This window comes from Micromys minutus, assembly GCF_963924665.1.
Source record: "Micromys minutus genome assembly, chromosome: 31".
Classification (NCBI taxonomy): domain Eukaryota; kingdom Metazoa; phylum Chordata; class Mammalia; order Rodentia; family Muridae; genus Micromys; species Micromys minutus.
The window spans coordinates 27,061,072-27,076,978 of record NC_137966.1 but is presented as its reverse complement, the minus strand read 5'-3'; the positions used below and the strand labels follow the sequence as shown (position 1 = coordinate 27,076,978).

The 15,907-nt window shown below is 40.0% G+C and overlaps 1 pseudogene across 1 annotated transcript; it reads right to left on the bottom strand.

The window, feature by feature from the left end:
- Positions 1-12,506: 12,506 nt before the first annotated feature.
- On the bottom strand, positions 12,507-15,402 carry LOC308440464 (thyroid hormone receptor-associated protein 3-like; annotated as a pseudogene). The gene has a single exon. The product of its transcript is annotated as a thyroid hormone receptor-associated protein 3-like (transcript).
- Between the last annotated feature and the right edge of the window lie 505 nt (positions 15,403-15,907).

The following is a 15,907-nucleotide window of genomic DNA, read 5'->3' as shown; positions in this document are numbered from 1 at the left end:
TCTGTAGATATCTATTGATTCCAGTTGTTTCAGCGTCTCTGCTAGTTTATAGTGTCCTTGTTCAGTTTCTGTTTCCATAATCTGTCCATTCGTGAGAGTGGGTTATTAAAGTCTCCCACTATTATTGTGTGGGGCGCAATGTATTTTTTGAGCTTTAGTAGGGTTTCTTTTATGAATATCGGTGCTTTTGTATTTGGAGCATATATGTTAAGGATTGAGAGTTCCTCCTGACAAATTTCCCCTGTAATAAGTAAAAAGTGTCCTTTCTTATCTTTTTTGATAACTTTTGGTTGAAAATCTACTTTATTCGATATTAGAATGGTGACTCCAGCTTGCTTTTTGGGGTCATTTGCTTGGAAGGTTTTTTCCAAACTTTTACTCTAAGATAGTGTCTGTCTTTGTCTCTGAGATGAGTTTCTTGTATGCAACAAATTGCTGGGTTTTGTTTATGTATCCAGTCTGATAGCCTATGTCTTTTATTGGGAAATTGAGTCCATTTATGTTAACAGATATCAAGGAATAGTGGTTGCTGTTTCCTGCTATTTTTGCTTTTGGAGGTTGAATTGTGCCTGTATGTCTTTCTTCTTTTGGTTTTCTTGCTTAGAAGTTTTCTTGTTTTTATTAGTATGTAGTTCCCCTCGTTGTAATTGATTTTCCACCTATAATTCTTTGTAGTGTTGGGTTTGTTGTCAGATATTGTGTAAATTTAGATTGTCTTGGAATATCTTAGTCTCTCTGTCTATGGTGATTGATAGTTTTGCTGGGTATAGCAACTTGGGCTGGCACTTGTACTCTCTTAGGGTCTGCATGATGTCTGTCCAGGCTCTTCTAGCTTTCTTAGTCTCTGTTGAGAAATCGGGTGTGATTCTGATTGGTCTGCCTTTATATGTTACCTGACCTTTTTCCCTTACTGCTTTTAGTGTTCTTTCTTTGCTTTGGGCACTCTATGTTTTTACTATTATGTGTCAGGAGGAATTTCTTTTCTGGTCCAACCTATTTGGAGTTCTGAAGGCTTCTTTTATGCTTGTGGTCATCTCATTCTTAAGGGTAGGGAAGTTTTCTTCTATGATTTTGTTGAAGATGTTTACTGTGCCACTTAGTTGATATTCTTCCCCCTCTTCTATTCCTATTATCCTTAGGTTTGGTCTTATCATTGTGTCCTGGATCTCCTGGACATTTTGGGTTAGGAGATTTTTGTTATTTGCATCTTCTCTGACTGTTTTGTCTATGTTTTCAATGTTGTCTTCGGCCCCCGAGATTCTCTCTTCCATCTCTTGTAGTCTATTGGAACTGCTTGCTTCTGTGACTCCTGATTTTTTTTAGGTGTTCTACCTCTAGGGTTATCTCTTTTAGCGCTTTCTTTATTGTGTCAATTTCTGTTTTAAATTCCTTCTTCCATTCCTTCATCTCTTTGGTTCTGTTTTCCTCTTGTTTTTTGAGTTATTTGAGTGTTTTTTTTTTTTTTTTTTTTTTTTTTGTTTCCTCTTTAAAAGCTTCTGATTCTTTTTGCTTTTTCTCCCATTCTTGTTTAAGGATCTGTATCATCGTCTTGAGGTATGATTTTAGGTCTGTGTCTTCTTTTTATGGAGTGTTTGGCATTCTGCTGTTTGCTGTGATGGGAGAGCTGGGTACTGGTGTTGCCAGGTTGTTTTGGTTTCCCTGGCATAAGCTCTTTCGATTTCCTCTTGCCATCTTGTTGTCAGTGATATGTTCTTGCCTTTCCCTTGTACCTGGCCCGTGTCCCTGGATCTCTGCTTGTCCAGCTGGCAGATGGTTTCAGCCCTGTTCTTGCCCAAAAGCCACCAGTGTGAACAGAGGTCCCAATGCCTAGATTTCTGATTAGGCAGGGCAAGGGCGTGCTTTCCACGTGCACTTGGCAGAGACCTCTCTTTCCCCTGGCTACTCAGATCCCCTTCTCACCAGGCCTTTATCTCTGGGAACTGCCGGTCCAGGTGGCAGATGGGCCGAGCCGATATGTTTATTTTAAATGGTACTGAGGAAGTTTGCTGATGTACAGATGTGTGTGTGTGTGTGTGTGTGTGTGTGTATACATATATATATACATATATACACATATATATACATATATATGTATAATGTTTTGTGTTTGTTCTTTAGATGCTCTTTCTGCACAGGCACTAATGGCAATTAGAAACAGAGAACTAAATCTTTAAACTTGTGTGACTGGAAAGAGACTACAATTTTTAGTCCCAGGGAATTAACTCTCTTAGCCTACCTTCATGTACTGCTTAATACAGACACATTTTTCATAATGTCAGTCACTTAATCAGGAGGCTTACACTTACCATACATATATCATTAGGAGACATTATACAAATGAGAGTGCAAATTATTCTGAATAAAATTTACCTCAACTATAGATCATTTACAGATAAGGTTTAGCAGGAAGTTACTAGAGTCTAAGAGTTTGTTTATGTAAATGTGCACCTAGTTGCCTTCATGTATGTGCTGGAGCCCTTGGAGGCATGAATCAGCCATCATACCCCACGAAATTCAAATTGCATGTGATTGTATGTTGCTTTGTGGAGGCTGAGAACTAAACCTAGCTTCTTTTGAAATAGTGGTAAGGGTTTTCAATTCTGAGTTATTTCACCATCTCTTTAAAAATAAGTGTTGCAGTTTATATTTTGTGACATTTTTTGTCAAAATTTAGTCAGAAATAAAGATGCAATGGTTTATGAGGGAAAATTCAGGTATAATTGGTATGAATTGCATATAGAACGATCAATTGTCCAAGTCATGTACACATTTCAGGAATGAAAATACAAAGATGGATATGTTTGAAAGTCATGTATAACTTATCCAAATACAACCACTGTATCATTTATGAAAATATGATTATAGTATAAATCTTGAAGTACAAGAATTTTAGCATTGGATTCAAACTCAGTGTTTTATACTAGGAAATGATTCTAACACTGAACAACAACCACTGTCCTATAAGCAAAGTTCTTAACTTCTGACACCAGTTATGCAATTTTATAGTCATGAATTAACATATAATTCAAATTCTCTTAATATAAACTAATAAACATCTTGAGAACACTAGAATCTTCATCACAGTGTATGACAGAGCAGTGTTAAGATACTTAGAGAGGAGCAGTAGATGACATCTGCTGTGAGTTGAGAGATCAGAGTAGCTACACCTGTTGAGTCTTATCAACATGAATGCCTAAACATGACCTGAACAAATATGGCATCAAGTAATGTAGGAAGGAGAAGTACATTGGGCATCACCTCTATATAAAGGACTATGAGCAAATAGGGAATGCCAAAAGGGGAAGAAATCATCTTCCCCAGGGAAGAGCCTCTCTGAATAAATTTATCTCAAACTAGTGTCCATTCCTGAGATCATGTATGTATATGTAAAATTATACTGATTGAGCATGTTGAATTTATGTACTTAGAAATGTGTGTGTGTGTGTGTGTGTGTGTGTGTGTGTGTGTTATGTAGTATATACTTTAGTTGTAATTAACAACTAAAGAAAAAGAGGCCATGGATTTGAGGGCAAGAGGGTGTATGGGAGGAGGTGTGAGGAGAAAAGAAAAGGGAAATAATGATGTAATTGTATCATTACTTCAAAAACATTAATTAGAAAAAATTAGGAGAAAGCACAAATTGGATCTTTAGCAAATAGATGCATATATGTGCCTCATATACACACTCAAGACACACTGGCTCCAGCTCCTTATAGATAACTTAAACCTCCATATTGCTGAAGAAATCTCTGAAATTTTGATGGCTAATTCAGTTTATGTAAGAAACTATGTGTAACATCTCTGGACCACGTCTTTGGTTTTGGAGACTTGATTTTAGATAGTATTTAGAAAGCAAATATATGAGTGTGAAGTTTGTGTTTTAATACCTAGTTTTCTCCAAAGAGCTGTAAGATAAGATGAGGTTGGACTAGTGGTTGAAAGGATATCTCAGTTTACTTCCTGGCACTGTGGTAAAAAACATGAGCAAAAGTAACACCAGAGGAAAGGGATTGTTTGGCTTCTATGTCCCAGACCAGAATCTATTGAGAGAGGTCAAACGGGGGCTCAAAGTAGGAACACAAGCAAAAGCCATGGATTCTTCGCTGCTTACTGGTTTCCTCCTTGTTTCTTTCTCAACCTGTTTTCATATACAACCCAGGACTGTCTACCCATGGGTAGCACTGTCTATATTGAACTATGCACCCCCCAGGACAGTCATTAAGCCAGAAAATACTCCACACTCTTCCCTACAAGCAATCTGATAAAGACATCTTCACAACTGAAGTTTCTCTTCAAAACCGTGATGTTATTTACTTAGAGAAAACAGATGGTAGAGCAGATTAAGGGCCAGGCAAAATCCAGGAAAAGATAAGAGTCAATATATTCAGTTTGTTACATGAAATCTGAAGCACTCAAAAATGTTTTAAGGAGTTTTAATAACTTTTGCTACCACCTGTACATGGGACCACAGGGACTACACTCTTGCCCCTCACAGCTCCCTTTTGTTCCACCAGCCTTGTCTCCAGGGTTAGCCACTGCCAGCCATGACTCTCTTTCCACCTTCCTTTGCTGGAGATAAGGGGAGGAGCTTGGCTCACTACCAGCCCATTCCCAAGACTCTTGAATCTACGTGTAAAATACTCACACACTCCCTTGTTACCTTAACTTGCCTGCTAGGCACAATTGCTAGGCACAAATGTCTCCTGACTGAAAATGTGTGCCCTCACCAATATATTATCTCTGTCTCGCCTGCCCTAAACTTAGTGGCCACCTGCGTGTAGTGGAGGTCACAGGCCCTAGCTGCCCTTGAGACCTTACATTATTGCTGTGTCCTTTTTTCTCCAAAGCATGGCAGAAAAAAGCCTCTCTCCTTTCTTGAGGATGCCTTTTTTTCCTGGGACCCAGAAATCCCAACTGAACCCTCCACCCAGCAATTGCCCCTCGACCCCCGGCTTTCTTTATTGCCAAGTTAAGGACCAAATGGCGAACAGTATTTTAACCTCAGAACCTCCCTTTACACAGAAAACTTAGAAAACACAACTGAGTCAATGCGCACATGGTGAGAGGTGAACTTACTTGTAAAGGTGCATAAGGACATAAGAATGTAAATATCTGTAAAATTTAATAAATTTATACTTTTATAATTCAAACATATAAATTCCAGAATATTTAACTTAAAAAGCAAAGGAGAAACAAGTATTCAACTATTTGATTAGGTAAGACTAAAGCAGAAAAACTACAATGTGATTTTCATTTCAGTCACATGTCCCTGGACGCATTTGGTTTACTGGACTTTGCTGTGTCTACTAACTGATTCCCAGCTCCTTATAATATTGTGTGCTCTATTATCACTTGCAGAGCCACCATATTGGTTATTTTCAGGTCAACTGTAACGATTCCTGGCCTTTATTTTTACTATTGTTTACTTTCAGCATTATTGTATCCATTTTTTCTTATGGTGTTAAAAGCATGTTTACTTTTCAGTTTGGACTCTTCTGAGTCTAGTTTGTTTGTGCTTAAACCTTAGATGATGACTGACAATGTATTCCTAGGACTGGAAGCATGAAGAAAATGAAAGTTACTTTCTTGATTTGGGTTTTGCTGTTGTTTGGAAAATATCTTCCATACTGCAGAGACAGGCACATCAGATAATATATTTTCCTTTACACTCAAATATGCAATTTCTCAGATCAGAGGGAAAAGAATTACCTTAAAGTAGTTTCTTTGTTTGGGCTTATCAGGAATTGATGCTTTGTTAGAACAGACATTACTTTCAGAGTTTTCATACATTTTACAGATTTTCTTCTTTAAATCCTGCCTGAGGAGCTTGTTAAGATATTCATACTGGAGTGCACTCAGCTGGGCCCACTCCTCCTCCTCACTCCTTTTTGCAGAGAGATGTTCTGATTGTGTAGATGTGTGTTCTCTGTCATAATTAGTCCTTAATTTATGGTTTGGGGCCATTTTTTGCTGAGAAAAGATGGAAGATTAATTTGATGGTTTGTTTTATTCTACATGCTCTTTATTTGGGGTGCTTATATTTTTAAAAAGACTAACTTTACAAGACTTTACAAAGATTTTGAACACAGAGAAAGCAGAAAGTAGTAATTAATAGGTAAATTTACGCAGATGTATAATCAGCTACCCACAAGTCACTAGGCTATCATTATGAACTGAAATAAGTTACATTAGGTAAGAGTCTGTGACTTCAACATTCAGTGTTTCCATGCTGTTTCTCAGGTACCACTAAAATGATGGGAAAAAATTAGAGCAAAATACTAGCCAGAAAAGTATCAGAGAACAGTAAAGGACAATGTCTTCAGGTTGGTTCATAAAGTTTGAGACACCCAGAATACTTGTAAGGCATAATTAAATTCATATATGAAGACAGCCTTAATTGTAAAATGCACATAATTTCCAGAATATATATTTATAAGTCACACTGAACTTGTAAATAAAAATGTGATATATATATATATATATATATATATATATATATATATATATATATATATATATATCATATAATATATATAATGGAAATATTTATTTAGACCTATAGTAACTAAAAGAACATGTTCCTGACATGAAAATGTTGATTAGTGAAATAGAATTTGAGGGTTCACATATAGCATACAGCCTAAACACATATAGCATACAGCCTAAACACATATAGCATACAGCCTAAACACATATAGCATACAGCCTAAACACATATAGCCACATGAGTTTTAACAAAGGCCAGTAACACACCTATTGCAAAGACAGCATCTTCAAACAAATGGTAGTGATTGAATATGGAGGATATATGTAGAAGAATGAAGCTTGATTCTTATCATCTTACCCTGAGCAAAGCTAAAATCCATATAGGATCTGACGCCCTGTTAGATATACATGTTTCAACTGGGTAGAGGTCAGCATTAGATGACTCCTGCTGACATGCCCATTTCATTCATTAATCCCATAGATTAGTGTGTATACATGTTCACTCATCAGAGAAGATTCTTTTTGCAATAGATGGTGATTGACAGAGACACACAGCTTGTCTCTGCAAAACGCCCTAAATGAAACATCTATCCCCTTTCTCCCAAGGCTCATGAATCATTGTTGAAGAACAGAGAAAAGAATATAAGAGCCAAAGGTGATGGGTAAGGAAGACACAACAGGGTAGTTGAATATATGAATTCCACAGCAGTAGTGATAGCCCAAGCCACAGGGGGGAAGACCCAGTATGAAACGTGAAGTGAACATAAAGTGTCACCGCTGCTGAGGAACTAATGGCAATAATTGCTGTGAGGAGGGGTGGGTCAGTCTTTTTTAAGGATGTAGGTGGCCCCAGTTAGATGACTCATGTAACAGTAGAAAGCAACACAAATCTGACTCTAAGAAATTTAGGGAAAACTAAGAATACAAAATTGATTAGTAGGAAAGACGGATGCAAACTTTGAAGAAATGTAGAATGAATGTGATCAGAATACACTGTATAAACTTCTCAATGACCTAAAAAGAAATTGGACTGAGCATGGAGACCTCAATGGAAGAGCTGGAGAAAGAACTGAAAGAGCTGAAAGAATTTGCAACCCCATGGGAAGAACAACATTATCAACCAGCCAAACCCTCCAGAGCTCCCAGGGACTAAAACACCAACCACTGAGCACACATGGAGAGACCCATGGCTCCAGGTGCATATGCAGCAAAAAATAGCAGTGTCTGACATCAATGGGAGGAGAGGCCTTTGGTCCAGTGAAGGCTCATTTCCCAGTGAAGAGGAATGCTAAGGAGCTGAGGTGGGGGTGGGTTGTTGGGAGTGGGAGCATCTTCATGGAAGCAAGGGGAGGGGAGGGAAGATAGGAGTGGGGGAAATGAGATAACATTTGAAATGTAAATACAGAGAATATCCAACAAAAATGAAAAATAAATAAATAAATTTGATGTAAAAGAAATGTAAATCTAGACAAAATTCTGAAACTACTTATATTGCCATTTATTTCTGTGTCAGTGTTGGAATTATCATTGTGTTTAAACAACAGCAGCTTTAAGATTTGTTATTCTCATAGTTTAAATTATTTGTGTATAAATCTTGAATGGTGACTAACAGGAGTGTCCCTGTGACGAAGAGAACAAGGAGGTACAAGGGCATGTACAAGACCAGGCTCTTTTGTTTGAAAACCCTCTGCAGTACCTCAGAGAGACCTTCTACACTCAAACTCCACAACACAGACAACTTTTCAAATTAGGGGAAAGCACTTACCATTGAGTGTGTTCTTCCTGCAGAGGTCCTCAGTAATGGTTCCTCATCAGAAGCATCAGATTCAGAGTTCTCAGTGCCTTCTTTCATCTTTTCATTTAATCTTTCCTTGAGGTACTGGTTAAGAAATGAATACTGTGTTGCAACTAGCTGGGCCCATTTTTTTTCATTTGAGTCCTCAGACAGAGGCTGGAAATGGACAGTTGTATATTTCCCGTCACATTGACTTATTTTTTTTTTTTTTTTTTTTTTTTGGTCTTGAGCTATTTTTTACATATAAGAAAGCTAGACTATACATTTGCATGTAGTACTCTCAGTGTTTGCTTGCGTGTTTGTTTTGGGGTACATGTCTGCAAATGACTTTTTTTGTTTGGTAGCCACCAGATAGTAACAGAACAAAAATAAAACTAATAATATTCTCATACTTACATGTCCTCATAAATGCTTAGCTACTCACAAATGATGTATCATTAAGAAGTGAAAATAGTTACATGCTCTCCTCACATATGCCAAGGATATACTTTAGACTCTCAGTCTCTGACTTTAGCTAAGCTGTGCCTCCCTTTTCTCCCATCCCTGCCATATCCACACCCACACGTATAGCTCACATTGGCTTTGCCCAGTCTAGCAGCCATCTATCAACTTTACCTGGCCTAGCTCCAGACCACAGCTTTGGTATTGGCCTTACAAAGATATGCGATAATCTAACACCATACACACAAACAAAGAAATGCTACAAGATGATATCAGGTCACAAAAAAAGAAAGAAAGAAAGGAAGGAAGGAAGGAAGGAAGTAAGGAAGGAAGAAAAAGGAAATTCAATTGCTCAGTGATTAAAGAAATGGGAAAAGTAAAACAAAAAAAAAATCAATGAATATAAGATGGTTGATTGTTTCTTTGTTTTTAGGGGTTTTTTTTTTTTTTGGATTTTTAAAGTTACATTTTAAATGTTAGCCTTTTTCCCAATTGGTGTCTGGAAAACCCCTATACTGTCTCCAGAACCCTACCTCTAAAGGGTGTAAGCCCCACCGAGCCACCAAATCTCTGCCACCTCCCTACTCTAGCATTCCCCTACTCTGTGGCATCAAGCCTTCACAGGACAAAAGGCCTGTCCTACCTAATAAGGCCATCTGCTGCTACATATGCAGCTGGAGCCATGGGTCCCTCCATGTGTACTCTTTGGTTGGTAGTTTAGTCCCTAGGAGTTCTTGCCAGGGAGGGGGTCTGGTTGGTTGATATTGTTGTTCTTCCTATGGGGTTGCAAACCCCTTTAGGTCCTTCAGTCCTTCCTCTAACTCCTCTATTGGGGACCAAGTGCTCAGTCCAATGGTTGTCTACAAGCATCCACCTTTATATTTGTCAGACTCTAGCACAGCCTCTCAGGAGACAGCTGTGTCAAGATCCTGTCAGCAAGCACTTCTTGACATCCCCAATGGTGTCTGGGTTTGGTGACACTATATGGGATTGATCCCAAGTTGGGGCAGTCTCTTGATGGCATTTCCTTCAGTCTCTGCTCCACACCTTGTCTCCATACTTGAGTATTTTGTTCCAAATTCTAAGAAGGACTGAGTCATCGACACTTTGATCTTTCTTCTTATTGAGCTTAATGTGCTCTGTGAATTTTATCTTGGGAATTCTGAGATCTTGAGCTAATGTCCACTTATCAGCGAGTGCATACAATGTGTGTTCTTTTGTGACTGGGTTAACTCACTCAGGATGATATTTTTTAATTCCATTCATTTGCATAAGAACTTCATGGAGTCATTGTTTGTAATAGCTGAGTAGTACTCTGTTTTGTAAATGTACCACATTTTCTGTATTCATTATTCTGTTGAAGGACATCTGGGTTCTTCCAGATTCTGGCTGTTATAAATAAGGCTGCTATGAACATAGTGGAACATGTGTCCTTACATGTTGGAGCATGTTTTGGCTATATGCCCAGGAGTGGTATAGCTGGGTCTTGAGGTAGAACTATTTCCAGTTGACTGAGGACCCACTAGATTGATTTCCAAAGTGGTTTTAACCACTTGCTATCCCACTGGTGGTGGAGGAGTGCCCCTCTTTCTCCACATTCTTGCCAGCATTTGCTGCCACCTCTGTTTTTCATCATGTTCATTCTGATTGGAGTGATATGTGATCTCGGGATCATTTTGATTTGCATTTCCCTATGACTAAGAAACTTGAACAATTCTTTTTTTATTTTTTTGTATATTCTCTGCATTTACATTTCAGATGTTATCCCCTACCCCCAACCCAATCCCTCCTCGTCCTAACATTGCCTCCATGAAGGTGCTCTCTCTCCCACCCACCCTCTTCCACCCACCCTCTCCCAACCACCCTCTTCCAACCACCCTCTCCCACTTAAGCACCTTGGTGTTCCCCTACACTGGTAAAACAAGCCTTCAATGGACCAATGGCCTCTTCTCCCATTGATGCCAGAAACTGCTATTCTCTGCTGCATATACACCTGGGGCCATGGGACTCTCTGTGCAAACTCACTGGTTGGTCTTCTAGTCTTTAAGTTCTTCTAAGCCATTTGATATTCTTCAGTTGAGAATTTTGTTTAGCTCTGTACCTAATTTTTTTAAAAAAATATATAAGATTATTTTGTTCTCTGGAGTCAAACTTCTTGAGTTCTTTGTATATTTTGGATAATACCCCTCTGTCAATGTAGTGTTGGTAAAGATTTTTTCTCAATATCTGGGTTTCACTTTAGTCATATTGACAATGTCCTTTGTCTTACAGAAGCTTTTCCATTTTATTAGTTTCTATTTGTCCACTGTTGGTCTTTTAGCATGAGCCATTGGTGTTCTATTTAGGAAATTTAGCCCTGTGCTGATGTGTATGAAATTGTTCCCCACTTTCTCTTCTGTTAGATTCAGCACATCTGGCTTTATGTGAAGGAGATCCTTGATCCACTTCACCTTGAACTTTGAACAAGGCAGTAAGAATGAATCAATTTGCATTCTTCTACATGCTGACCTTAAGTTGAACCAGCACCATTTGTTGAAAATGCTTTTTTTTGTCTGGATGGTTTTAGCTCCTTTGTCAAGCATCAAGTGACCATAGGTCTGTGGATTCATTTCTGGATATTCAATTCTATTCCACTAATCTACCAGCCTATCTCTGTACCAATACCATAGAGTTTTTATCACTATTACTCTGAAATACAGCTTGAGGTTAGAGATTGTGATTCCCCCAGACGTTTTTCTATTGCTGAGAATAGTTTTTGTTGTCCCAGATTTTTGGTAACTTCAAATGAATTTGCAAATTTCTCTTTCTAACTCTGAAGAACTGAGTTAAAATTTTGATGGGGATTACATTGATTCTGTAGATTGCATTTGGTGAGATGGCCATGTTTACTATATTTATCTTGCCAATTTATGAGCATGGAAGATCTTTCCATCTTCTGAGTCCTCTTCAATTTTTTTCATCAGGAACTTGAAGTTCCTGTCATACAGATCCTTTCACTTGCTTGGTTAGTATACAGGCTGGTTTTGTGTCAACTTGACATAAGCTGGAGTTATCACAGAGAAAGGAGCATCAGTTGAGGAAATGCCTCTATGACATCCAGCTGTAAGGCATTTTCTCAACTAGTGATCAAGGTGGGAGGACCCAGCTTATAGTGGATGATGGCATCCATAGACTGGTAGACCTGGGTTCTATAAGAAAGTAAGCTGAGCAAGCCAAGGGAAGCAAACCTGCAAGCAATATCCCTCCATGGCTACTGTATCAGCTCCTGCTTCTTGGCATGCTTGAGTTCCAGTTCTGACTTCCTTTCATGGTAAACAGAAATGTAGAAGTGTAAGCTGAATAACCCCTTTCCTCCCCAACTTGCTTCTTGGTCATGATGCTTTGTGCAGGAATAAAAACCCTGACTAAGACAGTTAAGAGTCTCACCAAGGTCTTTTATATTATTTGTGACAATTGTGAAGGGTGTTTTTTCCCTAATTTCTTTCTCAACCTGTTTATCCTATGACTAGAGAATGGCTACTGATTTGTTTGAGTTAATTTTATATCCATCCACTTTGCTGAAGTTGTTTATCATCTGTAGGAATTCTCTGGTGAAATTTTTGGGGTCACTTAAGTATACTGTCATATTATCCACAAATAATGATATTTTGATTTCTTCCTTTCCAATCTGTATCCCTTTGACATCCTAGTGCTAATTGCTCTGGCTAGGATTTGAGTACTATATTGAATAGGTAGGGAGAGAATGAGAAGCCTTGTCTAGTCCCTGATTACCACTGAGGTGACCTCAAGATTCTTTCCTAGTGCCTTTCTCCCAGGGAAAGTTTGGCCCCTGCTCAGCTGAGGGCGGTAAACTGTCCTTCTCTTCTCTGTTCTCTGTCCCGCTCTCATTGTCTCCAGTCTCTTTCTCCTCCCCACTGAACTTGCCATGGGCCCACTTGGAGTTGGTACTGGATTTCCTGAACATGAACTAGCCCCGCCCCCAGGGGAAGGCTCTTTGCCAAGGCCTCAGCTCATCCATTTGTCTGCCCTCCGCTTCCCTGTTGTCATACAAGTGATACTTCTTGCTCTTAGGTGTATACTCTGAATCCCATTCTTCTTCCTGGCTTCTTTTTGAAAATCATTGTTACTGTTGTTATTGTTATCAGCATAGTTTCCTCTGCCCCAACCTCTCTCTTGCTCGAAACTGAAAGGTTCCCTGAGCTCTGCTGCCTCTTTCATTCAGACCCACGAAGTCTTTGGTCCCCAATCTAAATTTGTCAAAACCTGTGGTGCTCTCCTCCCTCTCTTCTGCTTCCTCTGGGTTCTCCACTGCTGGGCAGGAGTGAGATGGCTGGGAAGAGGAAGAAGAGGAGGAGAAGAAGGAGGAGGAGGAGGAGGAGGAGAAAAAGGAGATGGAGGAGGGATTAGATGCCTAGACTGGCTTCTTGTGCTTTTTTGATCCTTTGTGGCTTTTCTGTCTTTTCTGTTGATCTTTCTCTTGGGCAGCTAGAGTCTCTGGAATCCACCAACTCTCTTGATTTACCTCTCTTAAGATCCCTCGCCTTATGTTTTTTATGGCATTCAATATAAAGGCCAAGATCAAGAGGACCATCTTTGTATTTTTCCTCAGCCTTGTCGTCAGGTTCCCGTGGACTTTTCAATTCCTGATGAGTCAAACCATGCTTTCTGAATGTACTGGGGAAATGTCTATCCTCCTGTGTATCTCTCGGCTTTTCTTATTTTTAGCTGCTTCTTGTTCACTTCCTTTCTTTAGGTATTTAGTTCATGCAATGTCATTCCAGAGAATCCAAAGTGATGCTCTGTAACATGATGAACAATGGTCACTATGTGCTGGGCAAACAATTCTGAGGGACTATGATGAGACTGAGCTGACTGTATAGCTGGAAAATAGAATGGACTTCTGCTCCTTTTTGTTGCTGTGAACTGGATCCCAACAAAGCTTTCACTCCTGAGCCAATAAGCCACTGGGTCATGCAAGGTCCTCATTGAAGAAGTCCATCCAGACATTAACCTGGGCCTCCCAAGTAATGGAAAATGAAGACTTCCTTGAGGAAAAGTCTCCTTTGTTTTCCAACTTGCCACAGCTCTCAGAAATCTTCCTTCATGGAGGCGATGAACTTTTCTCCTGGACTGCCTTGTATGCAGTCACCCAGAAATTCTTTTCTGGCACAAAATCCCTGTGTCTACTTTTGCTCCTCTTGGACCCTTCGTGCTCCTCCTTTTGGGAATCTGTCTGTGAAAGGCTCCTCCAGCTCCTCTGCTTTCCTCTGCTTTCCCTTCCCTGCATGCAGGCTGTCCCACTTGCCTGACTTCTCTCCTCCTGGTTTTTATTTGCACTGGTTATGACTTTAGACATAAATTTGGGCTCATCATCAAACTCTGGTTCCTTCCTTCCCCTACTTATGTCCTTATCTTACTCATCTATGTCCTCCTTGTGGAAGTCAGCCATCTTTTTTCTCAAAGTCATCACAGAGCTTTTGGGTGACTGGCTGCCTCAGAAGGGCTTCTCAGTATCCATCTTGGGAGCAAATGGGTCAGATTTCATCTTGACATCAGTATCAGAGAAACCGCCTTTCTCCTTCAGCTTCTCTTTATCAGAATTTGTTTCTGCTCTTTATCCTTCCCATTCTCTGTCTTCTGCTCTTCCAGATACCTTTTTGTGTATGCTGCTCCTCCCAAAGCAGTGCTCTCCTCTTTCTGAGATGAACCATATGCAGAGCCAGTGACTGGTGGACTCTTACCCACAGGGCTCTTTTTGGATGGACTCAAAGACCCAGAGCCATGGTCAAGCTGACCTTGGTGTGCTCCACACTGATATCCAGCACCACCTGACATAGACGAGCCCATCTGGGATGCATTAGAACGTGGAGGACTAGGTTTTGGCCCAGGGCTGGATCATGGTGACAATTGCCTAACCACAAGACTTGAGAAGGTTTTTAGGTGCTGGGTTTCTCGCCCGGTGACAGATCAGAAACTGAGGCCTGTGGTTCAGAAACAGTGCCATAGGTGGTGGCATCTGGCCAAGGATTTGAGCTCTCAGACCCCTTTATATCTTGAGAGCTGCCTCCAGAGAATGTTTGCTCCTTAGCCTCATCTCCCTGGTTATCGACAGCTGCCTGAGATGGCTGGCTGGCTATTCTTGGAAGAAGACTTCTTCTCTTTTGTAGATTTTAGCTTAAAAGACTCAACTCTGCTGTGGTTGAAGGAAGAGGAGCGTCTTAACCTGTCAGAGGATGATTTATCGGAGTTCCTAGAATGGCTCCTGGACTGTGGTAAAGGGGGCCTTCTCTTTGGAGACTGGGATCGAGAACAGCCCCGATGAGGTCTCTATGTTTGCCGGTAGTTCTGCCAATTGGAATGGTTTCCATAGCCACCTCGGTTATACTGGCCCCAGGGATAAAAGCCTCGGTTTCACCCACGGAAGTAATATGGCCTCCTGTAGCCTTTATTGTGACCTTGGAATCATCTATTATGATATAGTATGGGGTGATTTCTTTCTTTGTTATGAGCTGGATAATATGATCTGGAACAAGACCTAGAACTCAGGAAGCCTGCGCTTCCTTAAACAAGAGACAGATCAGCTTTGGGACCGAGACTAAAAACGAACAAGACCGAGATCTAGATACAGATCTTGATCAAGAAGAGCAAGCCTCAGACTTGGATTTGTTTGTTTTTGACATCTTGGAAGTGTTAGTAGAATTAGTGATTCAAACTTGAACTGTCTCTGAAAAACAACAGCAGCACCACTGGCTTCTCCATTTTACAGTCAGGGTATAACTCTTGAGCAGCCGAAGTAACTAGAGCTGCAATCTCACAACTGCACATTGTTTTTCAAGACAGGAGTTCTCTATGTAGTCTTGGCTGTCCTGAAACTCACTGTATACCAGGCTGCCCTAGAACTCTGAGATCTTCCTGTCTTTGCATCCTGAATTCTCAGATTAAAGGCATGCACCACCGACTGCCTAGAGTTAGGTATTTAAGAGGATAAACCAACAGACCTTTACCAAACAAACGAAAAGAAGTGAATTGGGAAACATAACAGGCATCAAGAAATTCAGACTATAGTAAAGGAATGCTTTCAAATAATGTGTTCTGGGGCTCATATGGTAAGAGCATTGGTTGCTTTTCCAGAAGTTCTGCGTTTGTTTTCACTCCCAGCATCTATATGGTGTCTTACAATAGTCT